The sequence below is a fragment of the Paralichthys olivaceus genome, chromosome 11 (assembly GCF_024713975.1).
Source record: "Paralichthys olivaceus isolate ysfri-2021 chromosome 11, ASM2471397v2, whole genome shotgun sequence".
Taxonomy (NCBI): Eukaryota; Metazoa; Chordata; class Actinopteri; order Pleuronectiformes; family Paralichthyidae; genus Paralichthys; species Paralichthys olivaceus.
In genome coordinates, this window is record NC_091103.1 from 15,157,962 (window position 1) to 15,183,555 (window position 25,594).

At 39.4% G+C, this 25,594-nt stretch overlaps 1 protein-coding gene across 3 annotated transcripts in view; it reads right to left on the reverse strand.

The window, feature by feature from the left end:
- grik4 (glutamate receptor, ionotropic, kainate 4) overlaps positions 1 to 25,594 on the reverse strand; it is a 300,819-nt gene that overhangs the window by 220,732 nt on the left and 54,493 nt on the right. For all 3 annotated transcript variants that reach the window (XM_069534505.1, XM_020087982.2, XM_069534506.1), the window contains exon 2: positions 11,709 to 11,912. The gene's annotated coding sequence lies outside the window, so the exon portion shown is untranslated. The remainder of the gene's footprint in view (positions 1 to 11,708; positions 11,913 to 25,594) is intronic.

Sequence of the window (25,594 nt, forward strand, 5' to 3'; positions counted from 1 at the left end):
ATTTTATAAATCTGACGTAAATGTGATATACCTCCTCCCCGTGCTTGTTTAATACATAAGCATTATATCCATATACTTTGGACTTTTGTTATATTGCTATTGTTGTAAATTGTATTGTGACAATTATTGGTAATATTTCCGTACCTGTCCCCAATTTAAACTCTACATTTCAACAGCATTGTTGTATATCCTTTGACTAGTCTGATTGCAAAACTACAATAGTGAGCTGGGAGTCCGAGTTTAAAAATGTGAGGACAGGTTGAAAAATAAAAATGAAATCAGAAATGTCACATTCTGCGTGCACAGAATCCATTGAGGTAAGTACTCCTGAGCAGTACACAAGTGCTACTATTACTTCTGTTGTAATCTGCTGGGTTCATGGCTTGTCCACTGTGAGCTATTAAACTGCTGCTGCATTAAACTCCAGGAGCTTCCCCCTCCGATCACTGCTGACCTGAGACGCGATCAACCAAGTCCTGATTAATGGCTCTCTAAACCTCTGTTGGAGGCAATCACACAAATGGAACATTCAGCAATCATCCTTTATTGCATCAATAACCTCAGTTATCGATTGATCAGCATTACAATTTTAGAGGAGCAACATGCTTTAATTGCTGTTGTGTGACACATCTTTAATGCACATCTCACACAACCCCCCTGTGTGTATTTTCAGAACAAAAATGGGCTTTCAATCAATTTTACAAAGCTGGGTTCAGAGTAAGAAGATCTGCACAGACATGACCCAAGTAGTCTAGGGTAACATTGGGTTTCCATGGTGATCAGCATGTGCAGAGGCAAGCAGTGACCGATGACATTAAGAAATTGAACTTTTACTAAACTAGCACAATATTTAAACTGGTCTATTCACCTAAAGCTGAGGCAGTAGGGCACAGAACCCCCCTCCTTTTTATCTCTCCATGGAAGTGTTACGGGTCATTTGGGATGAGAGGGAGTGACTTGTCTCTCTCCTGGTGGTGGTGGTGGTGTAGGTGGTGGTGGTGGTGGAGGCGTTGGTGTATTTCAGGGACAGAGGCAAAGATTGCCCTCATCAATCTAATGCCTGTCCCCTTGAGGTAATCATTTCCACAGAGCAACATGGCATCTCATTAGACTGATTTGCTCTCAGTGTCAGTCGGCCTCAGACACCTTCACAACAAAAACTCTGGCGTGAAAGAGCACACACACTTAGATTATTAGACAACCTGATGGCACAGGCTCTCACACCTACGGTACATTGGCATAATTGGTCAAGTTTAGTTTTTTTCCATTTTCCAGGAGTGTTTCATCAAAGTATGAGATTACATGCATAAAGTCATCCTCATTAGTATAGAGGATATCAAAGATGTGGATTTACTTTTAAGGAGCTAGAATCAACCAACCAGAAATTTGACAAGTGAGATACAATAGTGTTCTTTAAAATGAAAATGTCCTGAGTGATCCGATCACAAGTGGTCAGCCCAGGTGTGATCTCACCCAAATGCGTCCTTTAAGGTGTCCTGAGATCCAATCACTTAGACCACATTCAGAGGTGGATGCATGTGGCCACATTATTTTCATTGTGTGAGCGCTAATGGGTCCTGGGCGACATATGAAGGAGCATCTACACAGCTGACCTGCAAAAGTTTCACTATGAACATAAGTATTTTTTCCTCTTCTCAGTGTCTTCACACTCTCTCTGTCTCTCTCTCTCCAAACATACACAGTAAATATTTACTTTTATCGCCTCCAGTCACACATAAATGGTCATCGGACACAACTGTACAGTCGTGCTGGCCAAAAACATCTTGTCCTCTTATTTGGTCGAGCACAAGTGTTATACATGATAATTTGCATGGGCGGCACGGTGGTCTGGTGATTAGTGCTGTCACCTCACAGCAAGGAGGTTCCTGGTTTGAATGCCTGATTTCTGTGTTGAGTTGTTTTTCCCATGTTTGCGTGGGCATCTTCTTGGTACTACAGCTTCACAGACATGCAGATTGATGTTAGGTTCATTGAACACTCTGTTGAACGGTTCTGAACAGGGCCAATAACTATTTACTTATACTTGTGTTTTGTTGTTCGAAAAAAAGGAATATGTCACACCACAGATATATAAAATCACATTCTAACAAAGTTGCTGAACTATTTCCTGACTTGTTTGTGAATGATTCATATGAGTCTAAAAAGCTCGAAGCCCGAACTGTATCCTGAGAAACCCCCAGCCAGAGGGTGGGGTCTACACAGAAGAGTTTAGAGTGAAACAGCCTTAACACACACATGCACATACTCACACACTAACACATACACACAAAATCATACACCACCAACCCCAGAGCCTCTGATTCAAAAACATCTTGTGAAACTGGGAGGGTTGGAAAAGGACCATGCCACAGAGACAAAGTAAAAGGGGGCAGAAAGCAAACCAGGCCGTTTGTGGATTTCCCAGGACATGTTCTGCTCTTTTGCCCGGGGCCTCAGGGCCTATCACTCTGCAACAATCTGTTTTCAGGTGAAAAGACTCCAACTAAACTCTTGCTTTAATTAACTACCTACACACAGATGGGACTTTTAAACCAAGATATCAAAGAACAGACATCTTTGTTAACAAACACACAGAGACACTGTTAAATAATCTATCATCTAGTAACAGATATAGTTCAACTCATGGGATACCACGCCTTTATTCTCTTTCCTCCCACATCTCACCTCTCTCTTACTCTTTCCAACTTTGCATGTGGAGATGTAACTGGGGCTGGCATGTTCCCTGGACATTTTAATTAGCAAGTCTTTAATTCAGCCTGACCCTCTTTCAACTTTGATCAGCCAGCGGGGGCTCTGATAAGGACCTGTCAGTCACACGCAAACACTGGGGTTACTCGACAGCAAATTGTCTCTCCGCCATTCGCAGATGCTCTCTACCTGTGCTGTCAGAGGAGAGCTGTTCACGCTTCAGTGAAAACTAAAGCCCAGCGAGAATGGAAATATGGTGCGTGAGCAGTGCTCATTCATCCCAACTCTCTATTCACAACCGCACTCTGACTGTGACAGGGTTGAATACAAATGCACTCCTTGATTATTAAGAGCAAATTCGATGTGTTACAGTATTAGCTTGCAGTTTCAAAGACAAGCATTGGGTTTCAGTCTTGAGGTGGTATGAGTCTTGGCCTTTACAAGAACCAGATCAGAGCAAAAATAAAACTACAGAAATAAAACTACTAGACCCCGAATGAACACAGTATGCCCTGCCTAATAAAATTTTAACATTTACAGTAATGGCAGGGCATTGCTGATGTGTTGAGAGTTGTTTCCCTCTTGACATTATGCCATTGTGGTAGCCTGATTATACATTATGTCCAATGGGCATTTTTTAACTTTGTGTAGTGTGCTGAAAAAATACCTTATAACTATAAGGTTGTTTTGAGGCTACTGTCCTATCTTGCATTGTTAAAGGAACTGAAAAGATATTCCTGAATCCACCCAAAATTGAACAGGTTCTTCCTTGGGTCATGACCCACCCCTCCACAAACCTTCGTGGAAATTGGTGCAGTCGTTTTTGAGTCATCCTGCTGACAAACAAACAGCAGTTAAAACCTGCTCGCTGGAAATAAAATAAAGTGTGCGCTCCATTACAGCAGCTGTGTTCAAAAGGGTTGCATTTTAGAAAGCGTTTTACAGCAGATACCTTCAATCATTTTTCAGCATCATAAAATGGCCGTATCCTGTGTCAGTATGTGGGTCTTTGGATTACCTGTTCACTGAAACACCAGAGGTATCAGCTGTGTAACTCTACATCCCCTCTAGCTTTAACAGTATGCATCCTCAGAAAGAACCACGGTTGCAAGACAAATCTTCTCACTGCTCTATGTGCACTAAGCTGTGCCTGGCTACTATGTGTGTGTGGTGTGTGTGCTCCATTCCCTTTACAGCTGAATGAAATCAGTTGTCTCATTGTATAAAACAGATTTAAATAAAACGTGTTATTTAGGCGAATAATTACTAAACCATCACGCAGTGCCGCCTCTGTCTACTAATGTCATTTGCAGCTGACAAGTATAGATGGTATTCTTTACCAAGGCAGAACACTGAATAAGTTTAACCCAGTGTTCAACAGGCATTATTGCATACAAAACATACTCAGTGCAGTTTGGACCTTCCAGACTCGGTCTGGGCTCAGTATGTGTATCCAATTTTTGGATCCATTAATATCTCTAACCAGCCTTAACCAGTCCATTATCAGCATAATCAAATGTAACACAGTGGCTTTATTATCTGGACAGAGTACTGTCAGAACCACTGTTATCAAGCCACTAGACAGTAATAATACAACTCTGACCTCCTCTGCCCCATTATCATTAGATCTGTCAAGCAAAGTGGTCCCATCCATCAGCAGGCTTAGCCAGTGACAGCAGCCAGTTTCTGTGCGAGTGTGACTGGTGGTCCTTCCAATTTGTAAATGGGATTGTCAAGCATCTATAAAGGCTGAAACAATACCACCCCTCACCACACACGGCTGGAGCCAGCTGTCGTGTTTAGCCTCTGTGCCAGCTGCTGCCCTTCACTCTCGTGCTGATCGTATCTGTTGATGCTGCGGTGACTTTGTCTATTGCACTCATTCATCGAGCACCTTTCCTTCTAAAGTCTGAGGTATCATGTCTCTCTCCCTGTCTCAGTTCCACTTGCGGAATTCTTAGACGGTCTCCTTTTTCTCTTAAACCCTCCGTCTATTCATTATCTCTTATTCTCTTCTCATGAGCCCTTATACCTACACTCTTTAATAATCTCTCTCACTTGGCTCTTTCTTTCTTTGTTATCTCTTATTCTTCTTAAAACTCCACCATCTCTTGCTGTCCGTCCCTCTGTTTGCGATCACAGACAGAAACCTGTGGAGGATATTCACTACCATTCAACAGGCAAAATGTTAAGTAAAGCACGACATGGCCATTGACTCGGCATACAGAAATATGACCTGAAGAAAACTAACAAAACCAGAGACTTATGACAGTAGATTTGTGCGACAGTGTGTAACAGTGAATCTTTAATATACTTCCAAGACTACATAGCAGAAATTACAGTGCACATTCATAAATAACAGCGATGCAAGTGGCGAACACTTTATGGAGGTTATGTTTCATGGGTTTGGATTTTCCAATTATGCACTGCAGTGCCCCGATAAAGCCCAACAGCAGTTAATAATGCTGACAAAAATCACTGCTCCATGTTTGGAGGCTGCACAGTGCAATGGACAGTGCAATAGCCAAAGGTGCCATTTTTAAAATAACTGGTCCTTGGTCCTTTAAGAAACAGAACTGGATGTGTAAATGGTATGCAAAGCCTCTATCACCATAGTCCAGACCAACCGGCTGCATTTTGTGCTTCCCTCTTCCATGGAAAAAAGTAATACAAAATGTGGAAAAATACAGAACAAAATAGGCTTGCTTAAATTAAAATATTTTTGCTGCATCCATTGTTATCAGTTTATACACTGAAATATCTCACCTCATTCCAGCAACAGAGTTATCTATTGAAATACTTCAACAAAATACACATCGAACGCTTCACTTCTTCTGAACGTAGATTGTATATAAAGCTGGACGACATGACTCGTGACTGCAAGCTGAAATGTACCACAAGCAACCCAAGACTTGATCCATGTGTTATTTATCTATTTAATATGGTTCACTTTCAATTACAGTAACTTTTCCATGCAATAGTGCAGGTATTTTTAAATAGGATTATTTCAATTATATGGCTCAATATGTGCTCATTCATCCTGGATGATAGGACTGTTTGAGACTCAAGTGGAATTTAGCAGGTTATTATTTAATGTGCATTATGTGCATTAACTTCAAAATGCACATATCTAAGAGATTTTATTAAAGCATTATTCATTGTGCTAATCTGTCATTGACCCCCAGTAGCTGTTACACTATCAAATTCAGTCTTAACTATCTTCATAAGCTGCACTTGACCTTGTAAAACTCTGCTTCTTAACTCTTTCTAAACCCCTAGATCCTCTCTGGGCTTTCTCCAGCATGTATATTCGATATGCTAACCAGCCAAAGCATACTGTGTGTGAATCATATATTATCCCCTGTCCCCTGCTCATGCTCATGCATCTTTCCTTTCATCTAATTTCATTTTTCAGTATGAGCTGTCAGGCGTGTGGAAGGACCTGTCTACCGCATGGTGTGGGGAGCAATGAACAATATATATTCTGCCAGTTGGGCCACAATCGCCCAGCATCTTCACAATTGTCCACATAAATATTGAGACAACTATTTAAACAGCTCTGATCAAACACCAGTCAGTCAGACTGAAACATTGGGCTCAAAGAGAAATAATTTGTCGAAATGAGAGAGAATGGAGCAAGACAGCAGTGTTCAGCCAATGCTTGAGGTTAAAATAACTCAAAAAGCTGTGACACGTTGTTATGGCATAAGCTTGTAACATCTGATATCGACTAAAGATTGTAATAGATTTTCCTGTAATATATACAAGAAATACTTATTTGGGAAACAGAAGTTCTAAAACTCCCAAGATCCATTTATAATCCACTTTTACACTCTGACCTCCTCATTTTCAGTCTCACTTTTGCCCGATTCATCTTCTGCCTCGCTCTCTCTTTTTGTGACACATTTACTGCAACACAGCAGGCTTCTTTTTTTTAGCTCTCATTCACTTCTTTAAGTGAACCTTTAAACAGGAGAGCTCTGTTCTTCTGTTTCAGAAAACACACCTCTATGTTGCTCAGACGCACAAAGGTATGATGCAGATAATATGCCTGATCTCTTGAGGACTCGACTTGGCATCACAGTAGTACACCATTTAAGTTTTTCTCTTCCTTATACTCTGCTCCCTGACCCTTGTGAAAGCAATTTTCTGTCCCTGAAATCTGTTAATGTTTTTACACCAAAGCAGAAAAGGCCTAATTAGCACTTCTACATGCAGTTATCTCAGCCTTAAAATGCTCAGAGCCTGGTGCTCGAAGAGTAAACATAGAAAAAGCAATGCACATACTTGAACATAGAACAAGCATGTGCACACACCACACATTTTTCCCTCTCCTGTCTTATGATAGCTTCTGCTAATTGGTCACTTGCCTTCATGTGAATAAAACACCTCATTATTTAGTTTTTAAATGTCGGCTCATTACTATCAACGAAGGACTTCACAGTCAGAAAACCCATTAAGATTCCATTTACAACTTTTTAACAAAAATGAGATTCCACAGTGACTTTAACGACACACGACAACTGCACTGAAGCCTGCTGTCTTACAATGCCACATTAAAATGGAAAATGTGGAATGGAAATCCCAGAATTGTGTTTCCAGTCCAACACTGGTTATTAAATTATGATGAACTGATTACATGTTCAAATAAATGAATGGATATTTCCCATAGTAACTCACATGTGTTTCACTCTGAGCAGCATTTAACTGTGGAGCAGTGCATGTGAAGAAGCCGCATGGCACTCAGAGCTTGGTGCTGTGGTCACCTTAGATATCCAAAGCAAGTTCTCCTTTGGCCTCCAGTTTACTGTAGCTGTCTGCCAGAGCCCGCAGTCTGCTTCAGTAATCTGCCAGGGAGCAGACAAACATCAGTGGGCGTTATCTCCACTTCTCAGGAGCAGCCGGGAAGGAGGTAGGAAAAAGGCAGGTGGCCCAGCGGCAACACAGACAGGAGCAGACTGAGGCAGACTCAAAATTTCAGTCAACATACAAATAGAAACACTTCTTTAAAAATGTGCAGACACATACATCTCAAACACCCACCAACATGCATCAAACTTCCTCTGGAAAGAGGGGAAGAGTTCATTTTAAATGAACTAACCAGGTCTAACCCTCAGCTGGTAAAGATACATATACTACAGGTAGCAGCAAGAGCATCAGTGATGTGGTAAAAAAACAAGGATGATTTCAATGAGTTTGACCAGAACCAGTTCAATATTTCCAGTAAGGCTGAGCGAGAGCATTTACCCAGTGGCGCTGTGAATACATACTGAGGAGCTATAATACACCATCTGCACCAAAGTGATATTCAATACTTGCATCTCATGCAAGATTGCACATGTGAGCAATGGCATTGAAAACATCTCCTCAAACCACTCTCCTTGAGCCAAAGTCAGTAAAAAGTCAAATTCTGTGAGCAGCAGATTTCAGAGGGCACTGGTGCCACGGAGAAATACAATGTCTCACAGCGCAATGTGTGCTCTGGACGTATTTGTATTCACAGCATACTGGAGCTGCCTGTGGGGGATGTGGTGGCTTAAAAAGTATGAAAGGCGTGTTATCCTGCATATGAATTGGGTTGTTCAGTCACTGGCACATTTAAGAGTTTGTAATATGACATAGGCTAGATAAGGGGTCGTGTAATGTGTGTGTGTGTGTGTGTGTGTGTGTGTCCTTGCACTTCTATCTTTGTGAGGACCAGTTTGTGTTTTGACCTTTTGACCTAGTTAAAAACACTGTCCTTGTAAGGACCAGTAGACCTCATGGGGACCAAAGCCTGGTCCTAATGAGGCAAAACATCATTGCTGAGCTCCTGGTTAAGTGTTGGGGTAAGATATGAATTGTGGTTAGGTTAGGATTGAATGATAGGATATGGTTTCGGTTAGGCTTTCCACAATGAATAGAGGTTAATCCTAACAAAGATAGCTGCACAAATGTGGGAGTGTACGTTAGAGTTTTAACCTTACATTTTGGCAGATCGAGCACATTTCTAGTTGTCTGAGGGTGAAGACTTGGTTGGTAGAATTAAGGTCAGGATAAGGTGTGAAGTAAGGCTAAGAGATGTGGTAGTTGAGGTTCAGGTAAGGGGCTAGGGAATGAATTATGCATTAAATACAATACTCTGCTTCTAACACCCTGTTTCATTCTATAAAAACCTACTGAGTTCAGTGTGTGTGGTTCGGGCAAATCCAAATCCTCTTAGTTTTCACCTACAAGCCTCCTGTGATGCTTTCTGTATTTCATCTGAACAGAGCACAGCAGGGTGGCTTTTGGAGAGAAGCCTCCAGATGACACAATATCCTGTCCTCTAAATAAATAGTACTATAAAAAAACCAACCCTGACACTCTCACTCATGTGCAACAGTGTCCAGTCTGTCCCCTTGGTCTCAAACTACAATATTTCTGCAGCTTTTGTCAGAAACTAACAAACACATATTAGGAAGGTCACAGAGAAAGTAGATGGCCCAGAGAGAGAGATGCTGAAATTGAGTGCCTGTTTTTATGTAGTAGGAGAAAAGGTTATACTCATGTCGGCAAAACATCGTCATCTGAAACTTTGTTTTCTTGCTGACTTTAGTCTGGGTCTAACTATCTGACCTACACCCAACTTATAGTTCACCTGCATATACACCTTATTATGAGATCCTGGACAGAAAACTAGATTTTAAAACTACAGAACACATAGGTTACCTAGATATACAGACACATCTGTCATCGGCTTACTCACTTCTTACGATTAACATTTTAAGGGTTAAGGTTAAAACTATGGTTCAGGTTAGCCTAACCCTGTATACTGTATCATCAGTTCTAACAAATCAAGCAGACATTGTGTTTTTGTTAGTTGCTGCCTTTCTTGATAAGTAAATCTGACTTTCCTTGTGTGATTATGTAAAAATTCGAAGCTATAGAATGACAAATGATTACGCTTACTGGATTCCTTATTTGCTGAGAACATTTAACGAGTTTGTTGAAGAAAAAAAATTGCATTTAGCCTCCTTCACAGATGAACCTGTCCCCATTGTTGAGAAGCTCTCTCGCTAAATTACAGTGCGTAGTAGGAGCACTTTGCATGGCAGCTCTGCAAAATGTGGAATGACTGACACAATAGTTGTCAGAAAAAATATCAGGATACCTGCTTCGTGACAAATTATTCATCTTCAGATTGCTGGTTAGAAAATGCGACAAAATAACTGGAGGTAACAGTTGAGATCACTCAGGAGGGAACAGTGGTAACCGAACAGAGAACAAAATAGAGAAAATGTATTTTTTATGGATCCAATTTTTATGGATGGAAAAAAACCTTGACTTAAAAAAATCTCAATAAAATAATCCCCTTTTACACAGTGCATTGTTTGACGATGGTTCCTTGTACTCACAAAAAATAACAAGTCTGTGTCATGGTGAGGTTGTTGTGAGCAGTGTCTTGTTTCATTTAATTTTCTTTTTCAATGTAGGGACATAGAATTAATTTAGTATTGTAGAAATGATCTGTTTATCCCTTCAATTACAATGACCACAACCATTACTGTAGCAGCAGGTATGTCTCAACAGCAGAAAGGAAAACTTGACCCTGAAAGCTATTATAATGTTATTGTAAGGTATATCAACAGCCTCTGACGTTAAGTGTGCTCAAGGGACTATTTTGTGATGTCAAAATCATTCACCTTTAGGTTTAGCGTCCTCATTTTTCCCTTACCTGCCTCATCTGTTTCTAATTCACCCAGCATTTCCCTGCATTTACCAGAATTACTTCCAACAACTCCCAGAGAAATTGCCTGAGCTCGTTGCCTATCACCAGTGCTTTTATTTATAGACAGAGCGAGACACAGCATACTAATCACAATTGTAAGCGTGTGTTTTCCTGGCTCAGTTGTTCCCGCAGCTCACAAGAGCAACACAGGACCTTCTGGACTTGCTGACAAAATTGGAGACGTGGGCAGTAATTCAGGGGTCTATCCCCATGTTTACCACTGATGTTTTAGATTGCTGATATGTCTCCTCTTGAATTAACTTCTTGATATATCCCCCTTAAGCACGGTCGACATTAGGAAACAGTTTTATCATCTATAGTCCAACAGTCTCAAAATGTGATTTTCTCTTTGCTTGTACTAGTGCTTTGGTTCAGTGATTCTACAATATTGTATCACTGCTTCATTTCTAATGAAATAATAAAACCTACAATATAATTTGTCAGCATGACATACAGTATAAGGTATCTTTAAAAAGTATGTCTACTTATTCCAATTACTCCAAAAATGTTAGAATTCAAAGACACTGAACTTACTACAGTGTATGTATTATTATTGTTTTTGGATATCTTTCAGGCATTTCACCTTTACTGACAGGACAATAAACATAAAATAGGGAGAGAAAATCGGGGAAGACACGCAGCAAAGGGCCGGGTCAGAACCAAACCCACGGATGCTCCAGGAGGACTCGTATTCCGGCCACCATGCTACTGTTTGAGATAGGAGTTTGAATTCTACTCTAGGTGTGCTTAAATATATATTATGTCCCCTTCTCCTATTTTGGTAAGTGATCCACATAATAGGCTCAGTAATGTCTTACTTGTTTAACATTTATGATGGAATAATTTTTAGGATCCTACAGCTTTTTAATAATACCCATACAGTAGATGGTTTGATACCTGCAGGGATAATTAACCACAGATTGGCTCCATGCGACCATCAGAGGATAAGCTGTATAGATAATGGACGGTTGGTTGGATAATAAACCACAGTAAAATCAGTATTTCTATTAACTTATCCATCACAACTTCAACAAATAGTAAGTCTTTCATGACCACACCTTTGAGGCCATAACAGAAATGTCAGTAGTATTAGACATTTGGGTTTGTAAGCCTGCCGCACACAGATGGCTGAGAGACCTTAGCATAAACTCATTGTCATTCATTATTTCCTCTCTCTTCTTCACTCTCTCCATCCCTTTATTGAACAGGGCAGGTGAGTGGCGGCTGATTACCAAACATTTTTTCCTACCTTTGATCTCCTGTGGCGTGGGGCTCTAATCCATCGTGCATCACAGGAGGCCGTCTGATCTGGGTGGTTGTGGTGGCCTCTTAGCTTCTCCTCATCTCACATACACATGTAGTATGTGCCACCGGCTCTCGCACAGGCGTGTAGCTATCCGCACACACACACACACAGTCAGGGCTCTGCTCACTGCGCTACTCTGTGTGGACACTGTAAGAGGAGAAAAGAAAAAAAAAAGATAAGAACTCGAAGTCAGAAAAACACAACGGTGGATGAATATGATTTTATGAGGCACATCGACATTTCGAGCGAGTCCAATCCATTTCACACTGCACAGTGTTTTAGTAATTCAAGACATAAAGATGCCCTCTTTTGGGAGTGTATGAGAAATCAAAAGATGCATAAAGGCATGGTTTGTCCTGCTTGCTATCCTGACAGTAAACTATAAGTTTCTAAATGCAACTTCAGCACAATGGTTTTGCATTATAAATCATACATCTGGTCAGGTATCAGCCCCTACAGTCCTGCAATGTAGTGAGATGCTGGAGAGAAGGTTTAGGAGAACTAAATGTCTTATGCAGAAGCTGTTTATTGTTGCTCAATGCATAACGCAGAAGAGGAGACAAGTAATACATGTTAACATTGTGCAATGCGACCCAATTCTGATGGCAGCCCTTCCCATGGCGTATTGAAACCCAAAATGTCATCATATGGAACAGACTTACAGTGTTACCTCCACTTAATGACTATGAGACATGCTGAGACGCTGGCTGTTTGTTTTGGCTGTCTTTCCCTAATCGGTTCGGTCATAGCCAACCCAGACAGACAGTGAACTATTATTTATAAGCAGTGACATCTGAGTGTGACCTGTGTACAGAAGCATGACCTGATACTACCTGGATAACTCAAGATCTAATAAAACAGAAATCATATCTAAAGAAGGAAAAAGGTCTCTGACACTGCCGATGGCCAGTCCAGCTATGATAACGCAATGTATTCGTGTTTGCTCGCATGAGAGAGAGACTACTACTGAGGGAGAGTGAGTGATAGAGAGTAATCTATGATGACGCAACGGTGCACTAAGTTGGAGATCCTGTCTGTTTTATGAGAAGTGTAATTTGGATCATTATGAAGCTAATTAATGGGAATATGTTGAGGCCTACCGGTCTGTTTTATTCTTTTACTTCATTAACAGCAGCTGCAGGTGGTGATGATGTGTGAATCCCCATATTAAGCTGCTATTTGCACGCGTAGGAATAATCATTTATTTTACGTTCATTCTAAACAGCAGATTTTAATCTGAAAAATGTCACATACAGATATATCTGTCGTATATATATATATACGTATATAACCCTAATGACGGATAAAATGTAAAAGAGGCTTGATATTTTACAGTTTAAACAAACTTGTATTTACTATCTATGATATATCATCTATAAAATTAAAACAAGTACAACTTAAAGGGGCAGTGTGTAGAAATCTGAGGCTCTCTGGGATATGATCCTGATATCTAAGTTATATGAAGTGTGTAGTGAGCCTAAAACAAAAAACAAGTGTTTGTCTTATATACTATAAGACTCGCCCATGAAACGGTGAAATGAAAACTACTGAGAGAACAAGAGCTTCAGATTGATGCTGAAGTCTCAAGTTTCCAGTTGAACAGGTAATTTAGCACATCAATATAAATTCAATCTGTTTGATGGATCAGTTCAAGTACTATGCACCAGACATAATGTTTTATTCAGTCAGATGCTGATACAGTAACATTGACATTGTTACAGATAGATTCAAATTGTTCATTCATGCCGTCATAATTGTTGAGACACCCGAGATTTATGTATTTTTATTTAACTTGTTTAGTGAACTTCCCACCACCAGGATGTAAAAGCATTTATTTCCGGAGAAGACCACTGTGTCATCTATCACTTCTTTTCTTACTGTTCTCTTACGGCTTTCAGACAGACCCTGATACATCAACTCCAATGGCAAGCATTTGCATTCAAAATTGTAATGTTCCTGTGACGTCATCCAAGCCCCGACATTCAAATGGTCCAGAAAGAAAGAAGGTCATTTACATCATGTTTTTAGCCTGAATATCCGCTGTGATCATAGACTGTATATAAAGGGGCTGTGATCTTCCTCCGGAACTGCAGTCACGTTTGCCCCCACGCAGCGCACAAGCTTGATCCTCTATGCTCTCGCCCAAAGGGCACGTGATGACATCTGATAGTCTTGTTTTACTGTCATATACTCATCCAACATGCATACTACTAGTGTGTACACCTCCGAAAATCATCAGCATTCCAAACAAGGCCTGGCATACAATACTGCGAGACAATTTCAATGGTAAATGAGAAAGTAAATGTCACCTACAAGATGAGCATTAATCACATGTCATTGCATTTTAATGGCACCCTTACTCAGAGGAGGATTCAACTTCTCCCTAGAGATCAACCTAATCACTTACCAACATGCTGAAGTCCCCCTCCTATGTCACAGCAGATGCACATGAAGGACCCGCCATGTCACATATGAACTGCAATCATACTGTACCTTTGAGTGACCTTGTGAAGTCCTTTCTTTATTCATAAGCAGACGCTCCTCATCATTATCACACCAACTAAATATACTCTCAGCTTCAAAAGGTTAACAGGTTCTCTTTTCCACTCTCTGCACTAGTATTTATGACACTTTCTGTGGGAACAACCGAGAGCAACACTAAGAACTAGAGCGTTCACTGATCCTGATATTTGAATTTGTGTTACATTCGTCCTTCTCTATGATGACCACTTTTTCAACCCATCCAACTGTTGTTCTGAGGAGCTCTCTCCGACTCTCCATTGTCATTGGGTTATACTAGAGGCTTTTACGAACTGGAATGGAAAATAAAGTAATGCACTTCTTTTTCAATTGGAATCATTTTTGCACAAACAAAAGCTTCAGTGTTTAATGTGCATGTAAGATATCATATTGACATCAATCACATATAATCATTTAAGAAAATGTTGTACATGAAAGCCACTTAGAGGAATGCAAAGTAACTAAGTAAATCTTAAGCAAAACTACACGGAAGCAGACACAACACAGTTTTAACACATTATCTCACATTACGCCATCCAGGCAAACCACATGCTGTTATATCGTCAATACACTAGTTTAGTTCTGGTGGTTTGTCTTTTGCAGTATTGATCTCATTAAATTCGGCCGACTCCTCTGTCGACATACTGTAAAATGGATTAATACTGCTACTTTGTGATGGTAACCGGAAAACAGAGATTCTGCAAGCACTCCCGAGAGGCCTCCAGCGGCTCAAGTACATTTGCAGAGATGAATCAATTCAATGCATTCATTTTATTCAGCCAGGAAATCCACTTGTAATTACTTGCAATACGTTTTAAAGAATTTATGTATCCAGCTTGAGACAATTTGGGCACGGAATAAAAGGTTAGATCAAATGAATATTTGAAGTTCTTGTAGGGGTTGTGGGATAAATAATGATGGGGAAACTTCTGAAGTGCTGACATATGTAAAGTTTCAGCACAGAGGATATTGTTGCTGAATTTTCCCTGTGCTTTCCTCTCCAACTCATTTTCCTCAATCTTTATCCTTCCTCCCCTCTGTTTCTATTCTTCTCTCTTCCTTTAATCTTCTGGCTGCTGTATATAAGCCTCAGGTACAGATTCTATTTCCTGTCAAATATTGCCCAAGGCTCTAACATCCCTCTTGTACTACCTGACCTTACCATAAAAAAATCACCTTTACTACTACTTTTAAATTTTTTGAGGAAAGGTATTGCATAGCCGGTTTGAAGTTTGGCCACAACACACAAATTGGGCCATTGCTCTTAAATGTCATTCTTTGGATTTATTTCACATTATGTAGACTATGGGTTTTTAACAATGTGAAAATGCAGTTAAGAAAATCATATTCTAAAAACTGCATATATAATGCCAGACATATGCTGCTTATTTTCCCAGCAGTCAATCCATTTAGAAACAAGGCGGTTCGAAAGATGCCAATGGCTGTTATTTCACTGATTATCCTAGGTGCTGAGCATATTTGCAAATAACTACACCAGATTATATGCATTTGATTATGTATGGCAGAGAAATAAGCAACTATGCTTTGCTTGAAAAATATCTACTTCTGGTGTGCTTGTCATCTCATAAAAAGCAGTAACTAGCTGTAAGGCACGTTTTAAAAGAACACAAACGCCACACTGTAAAAACTACATTATAAAAAGCCCTTGGGAAATCGTTCTCGTGTATTTTGCACCATCTGCGTGGAGAAAGCATTTGCCTTAGGCTTCAATTGTTCTGCAAACCCTCAAACATTCTGAACAGGATTTTGGTTTGTGGTGATTGTAAAAATAACAGTTTTGTGCACCAATAATATTCATGTGTGAATCAGAATTGTAAATTCTCTCCTGAGTGCAAGAAAACACTAAATTCCTAAATAAGTTAATTATTAAATGTAATGATGGCTGAATTCCATTTAGGCTTATTTTTGTCACGATGCAACGAAGGGAAAGTAAAACATATTAATTCTACCCATTCTATGGACATATTTTACCTAAAATCTTTTTACCTAAAAGATTTACACATTTTGAAATCAGATCAAATCAAGGTCAGGATGATTTAATCAAAACGTTATGGGGTGAAATCTATTCTATTTTCTTATTACAGAGACTTTTGGAACCATGATTGTCTCCTTTTTATCTTTCTTTTAATATTCTACATAAAATGTGTTTACTATGACGCTGAATAATATGAATTGCAGTTTAATAATAAAAGGTATACGATCTTGATCTTTATTAGTACTGCAACATTAATCTCAAAATTCTACTGCTGACATTTTGGCCTTCAACATAGTTTATAGTTTCAAAGCACCAAAATATGCCAGGGCAGCAAGGACGTCGTAATTCTGCTGTGACAAAATCATGAACCAAGTCAATCCTTTTTTTAAATGGAATCAGTTATTTCATCTGCTTCAGATGTTATGTTTTTGTTGTGATTTGTTATAGGAAAGCTCAAAAGCTCAAAAACTGATATCTGGATATCTGAACAGACTGGGGGACTGTGGAGCATTGAGCGAGGCACAAGTATGACAGTTTTTAAAAATCATGTCATCACATGTTCGACACAATGGCCTCCAGGACACTGATGGCCCCTCAGGCTGCATGCCATCTATATAAACAGGGAAACTGTGGGCAATGTCTAACCTATCAATAATACAATTCCCTGATTTCTGATTCCTGCATTATCACATGAAAACATGAAGAGAGAACATATTCTTATATGTGCTGTCAACACTGCCTTTAATGAGCCTGTGTGTGTATACTGCATTGTATATTTGTGCTTGTATACATGTGTGTATTATAATGTGCATTGTGCATGCAAATTAAAGTGTACTCATAAATTGTACTTTTACTTCATGAATAAAATCCATCAGCGCTTGGGTTGAATGGATTTTTCATTTGACTTTCCTCTTTAATTGCCTCTGCGAAGGAGAAAAGTACAAAAAAAGGTTTTAAAAGGCTGCTTGATAAAATACTGTCCTAAAGCAGCTTTATGTTGATTTACTTCTAAACATGTGTTGTTCTGCAGCAGTATATGTCATATGCAGATTGATATTTCACACTGAAATCAATGTAAAATGGAAAGGGCAGGAGAGCAGTATGGATTTTTCTGTTTTTGCTTTGGCATGGTCATCAATCCCTATAGGTAATCTGGCAAAAGGGACACACAGGAGCACGAGCAAGACAGCTGCTAAGAGCTGCTGCAGCAGGGGTGACAGGTCAGGAAGGTTTTGATTTATTTACCCTTTACAGTGTAGGATAGCAACTCAATGCTCCCAAAACATTCTCTACAATACACAAGTGAAAATCTAACATTTTTAGGGCTTCGTCATGCAGCAGAAAGTTTGAAGTGTCTTCTCAGGGACTTTAAATGACACATATTACCACTGACTCCAATATTAGCGTTGAGAAGTTCACAATTTGAGTATAGGAGCTACACATCATCTTCACCACATGTCCATCCTGTCAGCCTCTTAACTGCATTTATAGTAAATGCTAACTTAATAGGATAGTTTACAAAGATGATAAAATGCCCATATTTATAGATTTGTAGCTTCCTATAACTATAGAGTGACTACATATTTTGATTGGATGATTAACAGAAAAATCTTATTGAATTGTTTTGACAATCATTTAAATAATTTTCCTGGCAAAAAAAAAAAAAAAGAAACATTTCTATGTTTGAGCCTCAGTTGTGAGAATTGGCTGGGTATTTGTTTATGTGATAGCAAATTGATGAATTGTCCAAACATTTTATAGATCAAAAAAGAAAATGGACAGATTGATGGACAAAAACTATCGATAATCACACCCCAAACATGCATGATTTTTGTCATTCTGGTGAACTGAAGTCGATAAGACATTCAGTAAACTCCATCTATTGATATAGACCATATGATATGATTGGAAGCTGAAGAACCGCTACTGTTCCAAAGGGATCTTAAAATGTACTTACTTTCAAAGTATAAAACAACACATCTGGATCATATCTGAAGGCAACTTTGTTTAAATCTGAAGGCGTCTTGGCCTGTCAGTCAGCTTGTGTTCAGCCCTGCCATCTCTGTGCCGCTGTTCTTAATACTGAACTCTGGAGCTCTGCCTCCAGTTATGAAGGAATATAGCTTCCTATCGGTCTGTGCCATGACCCCAATTGGAGAGCCATATTCAATGCAACACACAGGAGAGATGAGAGGCAGCAGTGAGCTGCCCAGACAGGCTGCAGGGGACAGATAAAGCTTTTAGAATTCACGAGCTGTCATCACACCGTCCCTGATACTAACCCGCCCCGCTCCTCCTCCATCAACCCCCAGGTGGCAATGGGACTGTACGTGAAAAATTGTTTACAGTGACACAACAAATATGCAGGCATAAGTATACAAATCCTCCCAATTTTCTCCACCAACCCACACAGAGGTTAGTGGACATAAAATGTTTTATCCTGACAGGCAAACAGATTCAATCAAAACAAAGAAGAAATCCATGTATTGTTTATTAATCTAGCTTCAGAAGCATTTATTTGATCATTTTCACAGATTGTTGAAAAACCAACACAGGAAAAAGAAAAGCTACAAGGGATGGGATAAAAAGTGTTGGAGTAAAATAAAGGGAGATCATGAGAAGGTGTGCTTTTCATGATCAGACCACACACCAACTGTAGGTCCTGAATCTTAATGTCAGCGTGATACAGTTGAGTTGGTGAGTAAGTAAACGGCCCATTCCAAACAGGCAGGTTTAGAGTAGCTCTGCTACTAGTTAAATTAATTCAAGTTCTATACATTTGGTTGTTGTGGTGGTTTCTTTTTATTTATAGTATTTATAATATACATTATTTTATAGTTATCGCCATCTGAAATTATTTGCTCCCTGCTCCTGCCCACAAGAGATCATATCGGTACTTTTAATGATCTGAAAGCAGAATTAACTTGATATTTTCTAATGTATAAATTAAAGCCTTTTAATTAACAATTCACCACTGAGTTTCGGGTTAAAAAGCCAAATGAAGCCAAGAATATAGCAGAGCAAACAGAGCATCCCAAAGAGCTGGCTTGCTAAGATGTTTCATGCTTGTTTCCTCCACTGCTGCATGCTTTGGAACAGTTTCTAATTATATGAGGTCGACATCTCTGGGCTGGACCTCGCAATAAAAGTGACAACAACCAATAACAGCACAGTATCTGGATGTGGTGGACTGTGCGTGTAAAGATAAGGCAACAGAAACATAAAATGCATGGACAGACAATAAATGCAGAGGAGGGAGGGGGGAGACAGTAAGAAGGCGGAGATGTGAGTGAGGCAGAATGAAAGAGGAGGGAAAAAAAGGGATGAACTGGAAGAGAGAATAGAGAAGTGGCAGCAGGACGGGGAGGGCATATTAGGAGCTGGAGAAGTTGAGTAAGTGGCAGACTGCCACGTTGGGCATTGCAGGACAGAACAGACTCATTTAGGTGTCTGCAGTCGAGGCTGCTGAATGGCAATAGTGCTTCCTCTGCTGCTGGTTTCAGGGACGTGCCTTGAGTATAGAGTAGCCCTCTTCCTGTGGCCTGGGGCCTTAAATCAGTTCTGCACTAGACACACCAATCAGCAGCTGCACACACACACTCTACCTCTGTTTCTTGCTCTCGCTCTCTTTCTCATGGCCAACAGAGAGGTCCCATTTGCTCACCATGACCCTAGGGTGAGACTTAAGAAGACAATATTGACCTTGAACTTAACAACATTCACGAGAGAGAAGGAAAAAAAAAGAGTAAGACCACAGATTGAGACAAGGAATGTAAGCGTAAACAGGAACCAGCCAAAAGGGAACCTTGAAAAGACATCCATGTGTGACAGTTCTGACGCAGCTCCAGCTGATGTAATGCTATGGACAAGGAATTGCAGGAGGACTTATTCGATCCAGGCGCCCTGCAAGCGATATTGAGCAATAGCAGAGCAAGGTCTCCACACAGCTGATGTGTCCTTACCCCTATTCCCTGGGTGGCCAGAATTACAAAAGCAACATGACTTTGAATCGTTTTGGGCTTTAACCTTACCTGAGGACACCAGGTGTTGTGTATCCTACAGTTGTCTGTGTTCATTTATAATGCATGACCTGGAGTACAATATTATTTCCTGAGGGTACACAGGTATATGCATAATTTACCACAGATTCCATGAAAGAAGACAGCTCACAGCATGACCACTGGGAGGTTTTGTCAGGAAATCCTGCTGACGAAACTGGAATTCCAGTGATTTGTAGAAATAAAAAAAAAAACTAAGAGCATACTTCAATACTTCAAGAAAGATTTAAATTCTCTTCAGATATCCATGACTGAGACAAGAACACAGACAGCTGAGTTATGACCAACGTACAAAACCAATCTTATTTCCACAAACCAGAAAACAACCTGTATTCTGTTCAGATACGTAATGGTCCTGTTTTTATAAATGGAATGACTTCCTGTCTTTCTCCTTTCAACATGTCATGTCAGTTTAAGGTTCAGCTTGTCAGAGTCTTAACTGCCCTTTAAATCCAAAATGTTTTAGACCTAGAGAACTTGTACTGTTTTTTTAAGAACCCTCTTCCGACAACACATCAGCAGAATAAAACAAATCTTAGCCAGTAAGCCAAATCATCGACATGTTGAATGCATCATACTTTTCCTCCAAATGACACGGAATGAAAATCCAGCATGTCAATCACTACCATTACAACACCACAAGAACAAGGTGTTTTATGACTCCATTACTCTCTGAATTATTTGAATTCCCCTTTTTATAAATGCTGGTCATCTGTTATACATTTTGAGTGTTGTAAGACAAAAGTAAATTTTACTATGAACATTCTGGAGAGGAGAAAATATTATATTTTGATATTTCTTTTTTAATACTCAGTTTTTTCAAAATGTATTTTCAAATATGCACAGATGAAGAAAAAAACATTTCAGTTGTGACTGCAGTTGATTTTTCAGTTGACATGGTGGTGATGCATTTCTTCACTTCCTCATCCCTCCTCTCATAAGCCATGATTCATTAGCATCTGTGTGTGCCATTAGATAATTCACACACTCCTGTGATTATTAGGAGCTGCACGCCCCCAGCACCTCATAAAGTATCCATCCTCACTCTATTGATCCACGTCTGTCTCATATTCAAGTCTCCAGATGCCTCTGGTTTTGTTTTGCAGTTAGTTTCCCTCTCAACCTGTTCACCAATCTGACACGCACAAACAACAAGGCACGCTAATGGCACTTTGATGAGATGCTTGACCATGAAGACGAGCTGACATTGAGCAAGGACCTTGAGACACACATACTCGTGTGAGCCAGTGGCTGCAGTGAGTTCTGAGGTTAATTTATGAATGCATAAAAAGTTTTAATGCCAAAAGGCCCTTACATTTGCATGAGCGTCAAGTTGTAAATAAAATTAACACCAGTACGAATGCACACACCCCCACACACACATATAGCATGTGGCAGCTCAAGGAGAGAGCAGTACCATAATGCTCTCCAGACGCAGTGATCATTTCCTAGATATGAACATAGTAATTCATGTGTAATTTGCAGTTATATATATAGTAACGTTTATGGCCTGTCGTCTGTCTAAAATTACAGCTATAAGATACTTACACGGTAGATGAATACAACTAAAATCTAAAAGCAGCTATGTTCAAAGCGTTCATTCTAATATCTCCTCCGTTTTCACCAAACATTGCAGAGACAACATTGATCACAGTGAAGAGAGACAATATCACAGAGGCTTAAGGGCAGATATGTCATCTCTTGATTTCATTTCATTAAATTTTCATGAACCTTATCTTTTTTTGGTAAAAATATTTTCTTACACCACAAACCGTAATCTTAATTTTGATTTTAACCTGCAGGCTTGAATCTATGGCCTAATCTTAGCTTCAATCAATAGCGTTGATGAAGTGAGTTAATGAAAATTTGATTTTATGTGCAATAATGTGTCTGTTTTTTTGTTTCACTAATGATACTGCATCCTGGAGTCTTCGATTCATTGTAGTCAAGTGTTCATAAGTGTCAGACAATATGTTTGATTTAAGGCTGTTAGCAGTATTGAGCCACATGAGACTGAGAGATCTTTTGATTAGATGAGAGTTGAGAAAAAGGGCTTGTTTCTTTGTGAATGATGTTCTTAAAAAGTAAACAGACAGGAGAAGACAAACTTATTGATCCATGATCTGCAAATTGTGCACTATAAAGCTGATAAATAAAACTAGAATATTACTAAGAGAGGACAAACCTCCTCAAAGACCCAACAGTCTGAAACTACATTTAAATTCACTATATCTGGATTCACATTTGAATCTGAATAAAATTGCACATACTCATATATAAATATCAGTCCCCTTAACATGTCAACATCAACATTTTTATCTGAGAAATTAAGGAAAATGCTGATGCCCCTGATGCGAACCAAAATATAATGAGAACTTTCCTCACCCATACTGCGTCCTTTTAGTTTTAGTGAAATCCTGCTATTTAAACACAGTTAAACTAAATGAAATGACAAACAAAATGTTAATCAACCTACAAAAAAGCCAACCTTCCTGCAAAAAATGATGTAAAAAATTATAGAAATAGAAGTTATAGGTCAGTGTTTGCTAATGACCAACGGCTAAAACGACTACACACAAAAAAAAAAGCTCTCAGTGACTGTTGAACAAAATGAAGTGGGCCGATGATCCCGGCATATGCTCAACAACACACTGAAAATATAACAACCACTCGAAAATGTTAACAAATTAATTTATGTTTTAAGTATCCTCCAAAATGAAGTCAAAATATTTCCGACATAATGAAGCTGCACCATGCAGACTTTGCCTAAAGCGGTGTTAAATAGTCCATTAATACAAAAAGAAACACTACTCCAGTCTAGAAAATTTTAGGAAAAACAATTAAAAACTTTCTCCAATATCAGATATAAACCACATTGAAATGTCTTTTGTTTTTACATTTTACAAAGGAGATGAACATTAGGCAGGTCCCTGACCTTTGAAACACCACCATCTCAGGTCTGGTGCTAAGGGTTCTTTTAGCGCTGCATGAGAGGTTAGTAGATGAGATTATGAATGGAGATGTCATTTTCCTACATAAATAAACATTTTACTACATTCATGAACATTATGAGACTGCTGACATTGAACTATCTGTACAAGTTGCTGTGTGTTGTCTCAGAGTCTTTTTGCAGCAGAGACAGAGAGAGCTACAACACACATTCCCAGTCAAACTGAGGGAATTGCACTTCACGGTCAGTATATTAACCATTCAGCCATGGTCTTAAAAAGGAATGTGTATTTGAGTAATGGGACTAGAATTGGTTAAAAGCTCCTTGCAACTGGTATAGCTGGTTCTGTGTTTACTGGAAAAAATGACTTGGTAGGGATGGATAATGATGAGATAACAGTCACAAACACAAGCAGAAGAACAGGTTTAATGAATGAGGTGAAATGAAATGCTAGTTCAGGTTGATCATAAAGTTTGTTCAACACTGGCCTCCTGATCATGCTGCTTTCTCTTAATCTGCCTCCCTGGATCTCTTCCTACTTTCTAACGCTCTGCCTGCTTCCCTGCCCACGCTCCCACTCTAACCTTCTCATGTATCTTTTTCGATCCCACCCACCCCTTCATGAGTCCCATCCTCCCTCTGCCTCCCGGCTAATTTAATCATCTCAAATGCGTATTGTCTGGCAGTAATTGATTTACCTCCTGCAAAGTGAAGTCTGAAACCACAAGAGAAACCAGCGATCTGCCGCTCAAAGTTGGCAGGTTGTTGCGTGTGACGTAAACAGAGCAAAATTGCACTGTATATTTTCCTGAGCTCATTTCCTCTTTTGTCTATTTGTAACCAACACCCTTTTATCGATGTAACCAGAATACAAACAAGAGCTACGGGCCAGGAAATTTGTATGGGTAAATCATGGACCAGGAAATTAGTGTTGGAGTAAGGGATGAAAAACCAAACACAAAGTTAATGAATGTTTCATTTTATGCTACAAAGATTTCTTAACATCACTTTAAAGGCAGATCACTGATTCAGTCAGAAGATGTGTTTAATATCCACAGCCAGAGACTACTGTCAGACCGAAATCAATAACATGGTAGCGACATGAATGATGAATCTGGTAAACAAGTGATAACGGATGTGCATAACAAAGTGCATTATATGTTATACTTGATGGATTTATACAACAGCACAGTCAATTCAAATCAAATAATAAAGTCAGAAGGAATTGTAAAATTAGAGGACTTTTTAAAGCTTCAACAGTGCGTGTTCATGGATTCAAATTTATGTAGTGATAATTAGAGCTGGAAAGTCGGTTGAAGTTTGTTGTACCCTTTACCAAAAGTACGAGGGTGAAACTGGGGCTGTTTTTGAAATGAATAAAATGCAAACCAGAGTTTGGCTCTCATCGTCAAAAGCTCTAGAGCAAATCAAACAAACACAAAGTACACTTCATTACTGTTAATGTTGTAATATTCTAATAACTTCTGATTAGTGATGGTGTTCATTGTTGGTCAGCGGCAGGGTAATACGGTACAAGAATACTGGGCAGACGCTGCAAAATGAACATGGGGAAACCCTGATGTTTGTTAAAAACATCAACACAACTCCCTCACTTTGAATTTTCTGAAAGTTCTCACATGGGCTCATTCAGCTATTTCAGGGATACTTTACTAGGGGTCTGTCAGGTAAAGGTTAAGAAAATGTCTGCAGCAACTGACTCATAGATTTTTGTTCTCGTATGCAGACCCTCCAGGAAATTTCAGAAAATGTCTGAACCTCAGTACATGTCAGCTCAGGAGGTCTAGGGGGTGTTTGCATAGTAGTGTAGAGAATGTCCACAAAGCAGAGAAAAAAGGAGGAAAACATTCCTACAGGATCCAGAAACAAAGAACACAACTAAAGACCCTTTCAGATGCCAGACCTGTGGTCCGTCTGCAAAGTCATGTCTGTGTAATCTGACATGTGAGGAATATGTCTTTCATTTGCTTTCCATTGATCACCTTTCTCTCTGAGATCACCACTTATTTTTGCCTTGGAGCTCCAGCGAAGGTTTAGTCTTCAAACAGATCATTCACATATTGGCCCAGCCGGTGATTGCACCTCAGTGATTAAATCACCTCTTTATCATCATTTTATCATGGGTTGATGATTTTGTTTCCTTCTCTCATGCTCATTTTCCCTCCTAGTATGCAATGGATGACTGTGAACAGCTGTTTTCTTTGCCCATAAAACTGCCAACTACTCCTGGAGGTCAGATAGTTTCTCATGATTACAAGTCATATTTTTGCATTCAGTTGCCCAAAAT